The sequence below is a fragment of the Primulina tabacum genome, chromosome 13 (assembly GCF_025594145.1).
Source record: "Primulina tabacum isolate GXHZ01 chromosome 13, ASM2559414v2, whole genome shotgun sequence".
Lineage (NCBI taxonomy): Eukaryota > Viridiplantae > Streptophyta > Magnoliopsida > Lamiales > Gesneriaceae > Primulina > Primulina tabacum.
Genome location: NC_134562.1, coordinates 3,260,777 through 3,273,455, shown reverse-complemented (window position 1 = coordinate 3,273,455; position 12,679 = coordinate 3,260,777). Strand labels below are relative to the sequence as shown.

Below are 12,679 nucleotides of genomic sequence, written 5' to 3'. Positions count from 1 at the left end.
GTACATAGAAGGGATTGTCATCTTGACAGTCCTTCACAAAATGGTCACCTCCACACTTTTCATAGAATATCTCTTAAAGACGCATAGCTGTGCCACCCATGTTCAAGCCATCTAGTTTCCTGTTCAAAACATCAAGTTGTGCAGTAATAGCAGAAAGGTCAGTTACCTGGTGGACTCCCGTACTTTTCCGCTGGTTGTTCCTTTCAGATTGAGGATGATAGCTGCTAGCAGCCATCTCCTCCAACAGCTCATATCCGTCTTCAGCAAGTCTTCCTCAATAGGTTTCCACACGCAGCAGCATCTATCATAGTACGATTAGGAGTAAGCAAGCCATAATAAAAGGTTTGAACGACTAACCCAAGTGACAGTTCGTGATGAGGACATCTTCTTAATAAAATCTTTGAAGCGCTCCCATGCCTCATATAAAGACTCCTGGTCGAATTGAGCAAATGTGGTGATGTCTGCCCGCAGCTTCATGGTCTTAGATGGAGGAAAGTATTTGATGAGAAACGCTTTTGCCATGTCTTCCCATGTGGTGATCGAACCTACAGGCAAACAATTCAACCATGCTTTAGCTTTATCACGTAAGGAGAAAGGAAATAAACGCAACCTAACAGCATCATCAGAAACTCCATTAAATTTAAAAGTAGTCGCAAATTTCAAGAAAATCTGCGATGTGCGTGTTTGGGTCATCTACTGCAGATCCTCCAAACTGGATTGTGTTCTGAATCATCTGAATTATAGCTGGTTTGATTTCGAACTGGTTTGCCCGCACCATAGGCCTCACAATGCTGGGGCGTGCTCCATCCAAAGAAGGTTGGGCATACTCCAGCATCGGTATGCGGCGTGGCATCTCAACACGTCTAGCATCATGGTGTTCCTCCTCATGATCGTTCTCGTGCCTCTCCATCAGTTCTTTCAGTCTCTGCTGCTGTCTTCTCCTGCGGAAAGTTCTTTCAATTTCAGGGTCAAACTGCTCAAGCTCCACGTCAAGTGACTTTGGCATGCACTGGATGAGATATCTGTGAAGAAATCGAAGGTGTCAAACAAAGTAAAATAGAGAATACTAAAGAAAATAACTAAAAATAAAATTGTGAATTAACAGTCCCCGGCAACGGCGCCAAAAACTTGATCGAGCAAAACTTGCACTGTAAAATCCCTAATAAAAATATAGTTTTGTATGCTCAATAATTAATCGCAAGTGCACGATGTCAAGTAATAGTATAATGTACGTGAGTACGAGTATCGTTCCATTGAAGACTGTATTTGACAATTATTATTTCTAGTTATTAAATCTTTAGCAACGAAAATTGATTGAATAATTATTACTACTATGCTCAAATAAATACGCAAATAAAATGATTCAAGAATTGAATAGTGAAATGTAATATCTAAAATGGTTGATTAAAATTCAATGAGAAATGGATTTGTTGGGAATTTCGGTTCACCTACCCCTCGTTAATTAATTAATTCGTTCGATAATGATTTTATGCTTCCGACAGGATTTCCTATTCAATTGAACACACTCTATCGAGCTATGCCAAACCAATTCTACTCAATGAAGTAATTAAATGTCTTTAATTATTTATCAAGAGCGAATTGCATGTCGATCAATGAAATCCCCTAGTTTTCGACCCTTAGGACTATTACTATCGGCGCGTATCCAATTTCATATATCTATGTAAATTGTAGATCCACGGATTATACTACTCGTTCCTATCACAAGTTATTCTCTCGAACTCACTCGCAATATAAAATTGTTATTAAAGTTAGCTACGCTTTAACAACACGATAAAACAATAGTATAATCAAGAATACATCAGAAATCGATATGTGAATTAATTAAATCAAAGTTTGGGGTAGGATCCCCTTAAATCCCAACAAAGATTAAAGTTTAGCTACTCAAATTCATATTAGAAATAAACAAAACTAAGTTTAAATGATAAAAACTAGATTAGAAATACTAGGATAGACGAAAATGCGAGGAACCACGCCCGGAAATCTTCGAATCTTCAACTCCAAGCGCAAAATTCTCTCCCAAGCTCGCGGCGGCTGCTCAATGAAGTCTGAATGATCCCCAAAAACGTCCAAATCCCCTTCCATATCATCCACATCCCCATAATAAGGTAAGGAATCGGCAAAGAACTTTTTCCAAAAATAGGTGGCGCTCGGGCGGTAGAATATTACCGCTCGAGCGCCACACCTTCTGAAATTTTTCTTGGGACATGCGGCAATCGCGCTCGGGCGGTGGGAAATTACCGCCCGAGCGCCGAGTCTTCTATAAAATACTTCATGGAAAGCATCTCTCGCGCTCGAGCGGTGGAATATTACCGCCCTGAGCGCTGAGTCTTCTGTTAATATGCAGCTCGGATCACCTCTCGCGCCCGAGCGGTATAATTTCACCGCTCGGCGCCAGACTTCTTTTTTTCATTTTCTACTTGACTTGTGCACTTTGCTCCTAGGTTCTATTTTCCGGTCATTTTTCCTGCAAATTTGTCACACACAAGTGAGACATGATCAAATGCAAATGTTTACTCTAAAGTGAACAAAATGTAAATGAAATGAACGCATGCACCATGCAAACACACACAAACAAATGCAATAAAACATGTAAAAATCACGTCTATCAGCTTCCCACTGGGCGGTCTGACAGACACTGACCTTTGTCGAAATTCTATGACTGCTCCATGAGAAGATAGCCAGTCCATGCCCAAGATGATGTCGAACTCTGGTAACGGTAGCACTATCAAATCTGCGTGCACCGTATACTTCTGTAACCGAAACTCCAATCTCTTCACTATCTGAGAAGTGAACATCTGATCCCCGGATAGGATCGATACTCTAAACCGTGAATCCATCTCTATTGGTATGATTCCTAGTTGCTTGACAAAGGATTTGGATATAAACGAATGTGTAGCTCCTAAATCTAGCAATGCATGCGTGGCTACACCTGCAATAGATATCCTCCCTGCGACAAAACATACTATCAAATCTAATAGTGTTGAACTTAAGAAATTCCTTACCGGAAATTAACCCAAAATCCTCGAAAAAATTAATTCCAAAAATTCGAAAATTGTAAATTAGCCCCTTAAAGTTTCGAAAATTGCACTTGGGTCCTTCAACTTTTCGAAATTTGTAACGTGACTTCTAAAAAATTTAGAAATTGCATTATGACCCTTTCTCATTTTCGAATTCAAATATCAAAATTCTCGATTTTTGCAATTAGGTCCTCAAATTATCGGTTATTACAATTGGGTCCCTAAAATTCTCAAATCAAACAATTAAATTCTTAATCTCAACCAGGTAGAACATGCATCCTAATTCTTTCTATGTTATCAATCACGACATTTAATCCTCATGCAAGCATAAAATCCATGCAATTATGCGACAATTAAAATATTAAACAAAAATGTTACCAGTAATCAGTGTCGAGTCTAACTCTGCCTCAGCCTCAGCCTCCTCGACATGCATCACGTAAGCTCGGCCAGTAGTGGGCCCTTGTTCCTAGGGCAATCCGTTGTTTTATGGCCCTCATGTCCGTAAACGAAGCATTTAAAGGTTCCCCACCTGCACTCGCCGAAATGGAACCTGTTGCACTGACCGCAGACTGGCCTGCATCTAGCATGGGCGCCCCTGGCACCTGAGGAGGTCTCTGCTGTTGTGGCCTCCTAAACTGTCCCTGAGGCTTCTGCTGCCCCTGCTGCATCGGTGGCCCTGAGAACTGCTTCTTCTGGGGCTGGGAGATTGGCTGAGGCTGATGCCTCTTCCTCTGCATCTCGAAGTCTATGTCTCGCAGTGCCTGTTCTGCCTGAAAAGCGTAGGCAGTGGCCTCATCATAACATGCCCGCCTCATCAGCATGACGTCTCCGCGAAGGGTGGGTCTCAGTCTATCTAAGAAATGCCTCAGCTTTTGGGCGGCATCTATCGCTATCATGGGCACAAATTAAAATGACATCCTCTGTCAAACTTGCGGATAAACTCCGCCACAGATAAGTCCCCCTGCTGGAGACTCATGAACTCCCTCGTCAGATACGGCCCCTGACGTCAGTTGGGAAATAATTCCCGAAGAACATCTCCTTAAATCTGGCCCAAGTGAGAGTAGCCACATCTACTGCATGTGCAGATCCTCCCACCAAAGGGACGCATCATCCCTCAGCATATAAATGGTGCACCTGGCCCGGTCGCCATCCCTCATCTGTAGGTACTCAAAATGAAACTCCAGAGACCTAATCCATCCCTCTGCCACGAATGGATCGGTGGTACCCCCCGAACTCCTTCTGGTTGAGCCGACGGAACTGCTCATAAACATCTGTCTGCTGGCGGGGTGCCTGCTAGCCTAGCTGGGCCTGCTCCATAAGCCTCGCTATCCCCTCAAGTACTCGGGTAGCTGGGTCACTTGACGGTGGTGGTGGAGGTCCTCTGCCTCCTCCAGAAATCTCATCCTGTCTATCTATACTGGGAGCACGTCTAGGAGGTATATCTGAATACAGTGCAATTTATAAACGTAACCCATGATGCAATTAATCTAGTTTTTAAAATAATAAATCTTTAAATCGCAAAAGCGGTTAAACATGAACATTAAATCATCGTAGAGCAGAAATCATGTTAACATGCAGGTGATAACAGTAAATTATTTAAAACATTTAAATCATAAAAGCTTACAGACTTGAGGCTTGAAGACAGAGCGGCAGAAGCTGGCGGTGGCACAACCCTATACAGGACCCTTGCTCTGATACCAACTGTAACATCTACTAATTTTAAAAGCGCGGAAATATTTTTTTAAAAGCTCACAATTTCGAAATAATATTTAAAAGAATCATAATTATTTGAGAGTAAAAATAGTGCAATTTAAATTAACTAAACTCATCCAAAATCATAAATAAACTTAAACGAAAAAAAATCTTAAAAATCATCAACGTATGAAAATGTTCATCTACTCTCAAATCTCAAAAATCATAATGCGGAAAACATGTGATACTCGGGTTGTGTCACCGCACCAGGTCTGCCTACTCAGAGTTCGGCACCTGCAGTCCCTTCACCGTCAAGCTCACCTGCATCACACACACCTAATGAGTCTAAAGACACAACACACATGTACAAAAAATAACAAGTACATATACATGGCACACAACAGTGAAAAATACCATACTCAATATATATTTCGTCAACTTAAAAGCATGAACATAAACGTGTTGTATAAAATCATATCGTGTCAAAACATGTCATCTCATGTCATCATATATTTAAACATTTTCTTTCAATTGAATTCAGTTCAATAGTTGTGACTTTCGTATCAGCTCTATTCGATGGATCCATCTACGTATAACCACGGTACCGGTGGCGGAGACTTCAGCGACAGTATTACCAGTCCACTGAGCCTTGTTCTTTATACATATACATCGTCAGTCACAACCAATTCTCATCCTTAAAAAACATCATCATATTCACCACTTAATAAATCATGCATATACGTAAGTTTTTCCTTAAAACCAATCATGCATTGTATTTATCATTTCATAAAAATCATAAACATGATGCATAAACGTTTAAAACATGATAAATTTGTGCGCATGGTGCTGCCAGGACCAAAATCTCACCTCGAGTGGCAAAATGGTCTGGAAACCCAAAATTATCGTTTTACCCCTGGACCTATAAATTTTTGACCCGAAGCTTACCAAAAGCCTTAAAACGTCCCAAAACATATTTATAAGCTTTCCTAGACGTAAACTCGAATCCAAAGCAAAACTTAATCGATTTGTTTTAAAACTTAGACCGTAGTCTCGGTTTTGCCATGCCCTAGCAACATCTAAAAAGTTCTAAAAACCTTAACGTCATACCCTTAGACCTTCGAGCAATGGGCTAGCAAGCTACTGAAAATTACCAACATGCTAACCGAAAACCCTAGGCCACTAATCATGTTAGCTACCCACCCTAAGCTCTACCGCATCGAACCAGCCAAACCAAGACACCTAGAGCCACGGCTAGACCCTACTGGACCACACCATAACACGAGACCAGCCCCATGCATGCTGGACATTGCAATCGGTCGCTCACATACCAGAACTACAACTCACGACCATTGCTCCTAGCCCACGCTCGATCGGCCTCATGGGTGGCACCAGCAGCGTTCAGGACTCCCTCAACCACGGCTCAGACCCCTCATGGTCTGGTCCAGCCCTAGATCATCCATTGCATCGCCGGCTCCATCCAAATCACTCGATCCCTCCCAAACTCTAACCGAACATAGCACCAAGTCCTCGGCCCTTCAACTTACAACCACCAGCAATGATTCTACTCCCCCAAACGATATCTTGTCCACAGGTTCAGCCTCCCAACAACCTAAAAGCACAGGCCCTTGCACAACATTAGAAAAAAATGTGAGTTGGAAGCAACAATGCAAGGTTTTCATGCCAAAGATGTTCGAACGTGCAAGCTTCAATTAGATCAGGACATTTTCATACAAATACATATATTACAGCTTACTATTGGTGTGCATGATGAGAGAATGAGTATACAAACGTGCCTTGATGATATTTCACGCAAAGAGATCGAAGATCGAACATAGGGAGAGCGCCGGGGAATTTATCTTGCAAGGACAAGCTATGGCCGAAGCCCTTCAGCTGTGGAAGGCTAGAAAACCGAGAGAAAAGTTGCTGAGGGGAGGGTGTCGGCTGTAGCAATTGGATATTAGGTTTAGGTTTAGGTTAAGGTGTTAATTAAATAGATAACAAAAAGCTAATGGGCCATAATTTTAAATTAAAAGGAACTAAAAGAGTTTTGAGTCCAACAAGCTTAAAATTGGGTCCATTAAGTCCAAACACAATCACGAAAAATATTTCGTGTTGGCCAGTTTTTGAAAATATTACCCGAACCATCAAAAAGTCCTCCCATTCGATAAAATTTGCGCACCGCTGAAAAATATGCCATGGCGAGTAAAAATACCCAACAAAGCTCATTTCTTGAAAAATATATTTAAAACATATTATATTGATTAATAAAAATTAATCATGTAATAAAAATAATTTTCCTGATAATTCTCCAATTTCCGACCCTCGTTCGAGCACGAAATGCATCTAGAAACCCTAATGCATGAACTTTTAAAATTTCATGAAATAAATTCTATCATGCACTAATTATGCATAAAAATAATTAAACACATAACTAAATAAAATCCTAGATTGCATGCATTCAGGTTACGTGAATTAAATTCATGGACCTTACAAAATATAATTCAGTAATTTAGACAACTGATATGACATTAGATCGGGTCCTTATGCGGCCTAATCATGGTCAAACTCGATTGCTTAAAACCAGTTTTTTATCATGTTGTGTTCAGGCACATAGTCTGTGGGATGATGGCAAAATAATGGATTTGTGGCTGGATCGATTCAGGATGTCAACGTTGACGGGGAGTGATGTAATCCGGGCAAATCGGGTGAGCGAAAGTCGGGGCACCGGATGAGGATATAAGGTTTTAGAAAAATGAGCAAGGAAAGGATATATCTTGTGAGAAAAATATATCTCTGTAATTTGGGCTTCTACCGTGACCTGCAAACAATAAAATGAACTCGTGAATGGGCGTCAGAGGAGTGCCCGGCGTATCCACTCCGATGCTTAAGTCAACAGGTGAAGAAGAAAGATGGAATGGCTTGTATATGGGTGAATATACGTGAGTGTTTGAGAATTCAAAGTTCCAGAATCTGTAAATGCGAAATGTACCTGCAGTTTATAGGAAGAAATCTCATGATTATCTGTTTTCAGTGCCCACCTGCTAAGTATGGTAAGGCGACTGCCCATACCCTGTGCTTCTGCAAGCTCCCGGGAACCTTCTACCCGGGCTGTCTCGAGAAGCGCACCACACTCGAGTGTATCGGTATGGGCTATCTTATCTGTCAGAACAACATGGGTTTGGCGTGTTAAAGAAGCCATCAGAAGCACAGGGTATGGATAGCTGCCTTACAATACTTAGCAGATGGGCACTGAAAACAATGTAATCATGGGATTTCTTCCTATAAATAGCAGGTACATTTCTCATTTACAGATTCTGGAACTTTGAATTCTAATACACTCACGTATATTCACACATATACAAGTCATTCCACCTTTCTTCTTCACCTGCTGACTTAAGCATCGGAGTGGATATGACGGACACTCCTCCGACGCCCATTCATGAGTTCATTTCTTTGTTTGCATATCACAGTAGCAGCCCGAGTTACAGAGATATATTTTTCTCACGGATATATCATTTCCTTGCTCATTTTCCTAAAATCTTATATCCTCATCCGGTGGATCGCCCCGACTTTCGCTCACCCGATTTACCTGGATTACATCGTGGAGCTACGTTGCATCCAAGTTGGTATTTTGTGCAAAGGAGAAAGGGCCTCAAAGACCAACAGTGTCTGAGGTGCTCGACATGTTGGGCGGAAAATTGTAGTTTGTTCGTCACCTGACGCGACACCAACAAAGATCGTCTCCCCATGTTCTGGATTTGATGATCATAATTGTATACGTATATATTTCTTATTCAACTATTAATGCAAGCAATAATTGTTTTTACTCTTCAATTAGTTTGTTGTTACGCAACTGCGTTATCCAAATTAAATTGTGCTTGCGAAATTGGGAGGATAGGAGGAAAACAAAATGAGAAAAAAAATCCGAGATTCATTATATGTATATATTTCATTAGTTTAAGTGAAGACAGTAAAAGTAAATATGTGCTAAAGGAGATGAATTTGAAATTCACGTGTTTCGATTAATTTTATTATTGAGTAGGTCTTTTTTGATACGGTCTCATGAATTTTTATCTGTGGGACGGGTCAACCCTACCGATATTTAAAATAACAAGTAATTAGCATAAAAATAATATTTTTTCATAGATGACCCAAATAAGATATATGTCTCACAAAATACGACACATGAGACCGTCTCACACAAGTTTTTGCTTTTATTATTTACGATGAAACGGTATATTAAATCTAAAATCAACTTACTTATTTACACATTGATAATATATAAAATAAATTTCAAATGACATAATTATTGATTAACTTGAAATTCGTTTTTATTAACATAATATATTATATAAATATATAAGAAATAGATTTAAAATTTATGATCTTACTTTTTTTAAACCAAAAAAAAATTTCAAATACATTTCAAATTCAACCAAAAACATGGATCCAAGTACCGTCTAAGAAAAAAGTCTTAACTAAAACTATAAGATTTAATATAAACATCAGTTTTTCACATCCGATGGGAATACAATGTATTAATATTATATATAATAATATATTTTTGGTTTTCAAATAATTACTCAAGTTATGAATATTTTATAAAATAATGATTTCCTCAATTATTGTATTTCACAAATATAACCGGGACACCCGAACAAATGCATATGCTAAATCAAACTGAAATCTTCAAAGTGACATGATTCGAGAAGAAACCATGATTTATGAAATAAATGAACTCTTGAGTTAGAGCACTAACATTGAGGTGTTAAATGGATATTATAAGAGCATCCGCAATGGTGGGTTGTTATAAAACCCACCAACTCATCAAAAATCATGGGGTCTATTGCCAAATACTTATTATAACATATTTCTTTCACCAACGTTCTTTTTTAACATTAATACTCATTATTTATAGGTCTCACAGTCCACTCAATCATCTTAAATTTTTTTCATATTAAATACAAATGTTTTACAATATTTAAATCATTTTCTAGTTGTTCAAACGGACTACTTTGCAACGGCTATTTTAGCAACTGACTATGTTGCGAAGATGATAATAATTGAAAATCACATTAATCGAAATTAAAAATACAATAATTAAAATTTACAATCACTCGAAAATAAAATAATACTAGAAAATGAATTTTTGGTAAATAGTTTAGATATTTCATCTCGACCTAATATCCTGAAGCTGCTCCAATGTTATCTGCGATGTGTCTTTGTTCAAGATTCCGTACTCCTTCAATTTCAAACGTCGATTCTTAGCTTCAGATTTGGACAAGGCAGCTTTTGCCTTAATCTCTTCTACTTCTAGTTGTTTTTGTTTCAGATCGACTTCAGACTTCTTCACGCTTGTGTACTCAGTGAAATTTGCGAAGATATTGTTGTAGTTTATTGTCAGATCTTCCATGGTCGATTTTACTCTGTCTTTTCCCTTTCTTTTTGCTGCTTTCTATCCCATTGGACGAGTATCTTCATCCAGGTCTATACTCACCTCTTGGTTAGAGGAGGTGTTGCTTCCTCCCGACTCTGAAGTCCTCGTCTTTTTTGTGGCCACAAAGTGATCAGCGGACTGTGGAGTAAACACTGGACGGTCTTTAACAATTCTTCACACATGCTCGAGATTGAATGCAACACCATTGTTTTCGGATCGATATTTTTTGTATGCAAACCTCAATATATCTTCGTCACTGTGACCACTTCGATATGAACTGTAAACACTATTATAATTTGCGTTGAATCGATTTACCTTCTTTTGGATTGTATTGTGCCAATGTGACCGTATAACATTTGCACTTCTGGTGTTTGAACCTGGGGGAGGATTTTCATTGTAGTATCTTGCAACACGTACCCAAAAAGCATCCGCATTTTGATCATTGTCGATTATTGGATCATCGCTGATAAGTGACAAACCTTTTCGCTAAGACCTCATCTTCAACCTTTGTCCAACTTGAACGCTTTCTTGAACCCTCAGAATTTGAATCCACTTTTTTAAATTGACCACCTCAATTGGAGATTCAAGATCGAAAAGTTGCGTCTCCGGGACAAAAATCGGAGTTGCAGGTTCATTTTATATCGGAGATGTGAAAGGCATAAGTTGTGTACAGGGGTACTATATCCACTGAACAACCGACGGCGTGAAATACGGATAACTCATGTTTTGCCAATATTCGGCTGGAAGCGGTTGATATGGACCTCGAGGGGCATAATTCAGATGATTCATAGAATTTCCAAAACCTTGGAAATTTTGTGGATAAAACAGCATATTTGGAAATGGATGTGAGTATTGATACTTTGGTGAATTTGTGGATTTTGGGAAGATGAATATTCTTGCGGGTTGTTTATAGAATTCAAGAAATTTGTAAAAAATGTCTTATTATTTTCATCCATTTCTGATAGAAAATATGATTGTTGGAACTTAAAAAAAATAGATGGGTAGAATGTTAGAAGAGTAGAATTGAAGAGTGTAGTGACTTGGAATGAAAATATGTGTATACATTGGTGGATTTTATAGAAAGGATTTCAATCTAGCCGTTAATTTTTTTTATTTTTAATAATTTAATTCGAATTTAATTTAAAAATTTAAAAATACAAAAAATAAAAAAAGTAAAAAAAAATTAAACAAAATAATAAAAAATATAATAAAAAAGTAAAAAAAGTATTAATAATAGTAAAAAAAATAAAAAAATAAGAAGAAGGGCGTTCATTCTTTTGAATGAACGCTTCTCTCTCCTGTGAATGGGTATTATAATGCCCACTCACAATGGAGATGGAGTGTTAAATGAGCATTATAATATTTATTTAACATCCCAACGTAAGGCCCACATTCGAGTGTTAAATGGACATTATAATACACATTTAACACCACCTCTCCATTACTGGCCACTCCTTCTTCCCATTTTTTTTATTATTTTGTTTGTTTTTTTTCTTTTTTTAATACTTTTTTTTACTTTTTTTAATATTTTTTTATTATACTTGTTCATTTTTTAATACTTTTTTCTAACGGTTTTTTTTATTATTTTTAACTTTTTAAATTAAATTCGAATTAAATTATTAAAAACATAAAAAAAATTAACGGCTAAGTTGAAATCCTTTCTATAAATACCCATCAATGTGTACACATATTTTCATTTAACACTCTACCCATCTATTTTTTAAAGTTCCAACAATCATATTTTTTATCCGAAATAGATGAAAATAATAATGCATTTTTTACAAATTTCTTAAATTCTACAAACAACTCGCAAGAATATTTCATCTTCCCAAAATCCACAAATTCCACAAAATTATCAATACACACATCCATTTCCAAATATATCGTTTCCTCCACAAAATCTTCAAAATTTTCAAGGTTTTGGAAATTATATGAATCATCCGAATTATGCCCCTCGAGGTCCATATCAACTGCTTTCAGCCGAATATTGGCAAAACATGAGTCATCTGTATTTCACGCCGCCGGTTGTTCATAGATATAGTACCCCGCACACAACTGTTATGCCTTTCAGATCTCCGATATCAAATGAACCTGCAACTCCGACTTTTGTCCTGAAGACGCAATTTTCCGATCGTGAATCTCCAATTGAGGTGGTCAATTTAAAAAAAGCGGATTCAAACACTGAGGGTTTAAGAGAGCGTTCAAGTTGGACAAAGGTTGAAGATGAGGTCTTAGCGAGAAGTTTAGTCACTATCAGCGATGATCCAATAATCGGCAATAATCAAAAGACAGATGCTTTTTGAGGACGTGTTGCAAGCTACTACAATGAGGATCGTCCCCCAGGTTCAAACACCAGAAGTGCAAATGTTATACGATCACATTGGCACAATACAATCCAAAAGAAGGTATATCGATTCAACGCAAATTATAATAGTGTTTACCGTTCATATCGAAGTGGTCACAAGTGACGAAGATATATTGAGATTTGCGTACGAAAAATATTGATCCGAAA

General features: G+C 38.1%; 1 non-coding gene across 1 annotated transcript; it reads left to right on the top strand.

Annotated features, from left to right (window-relative positions):
• Positions 1-366: 366 nt before the first annotated feature.
• Positions 367-473, top strand: LOC142523505 (small nucleolar RNA R71). The gene has a single exon (XR_012814695.1). It is a non-coding gene; the product is annotated as a small nucleolar RNA R71 (small nucleolar RNA).
• Positions 474-12,679: the final 12,206 nt, after the last annotated feature.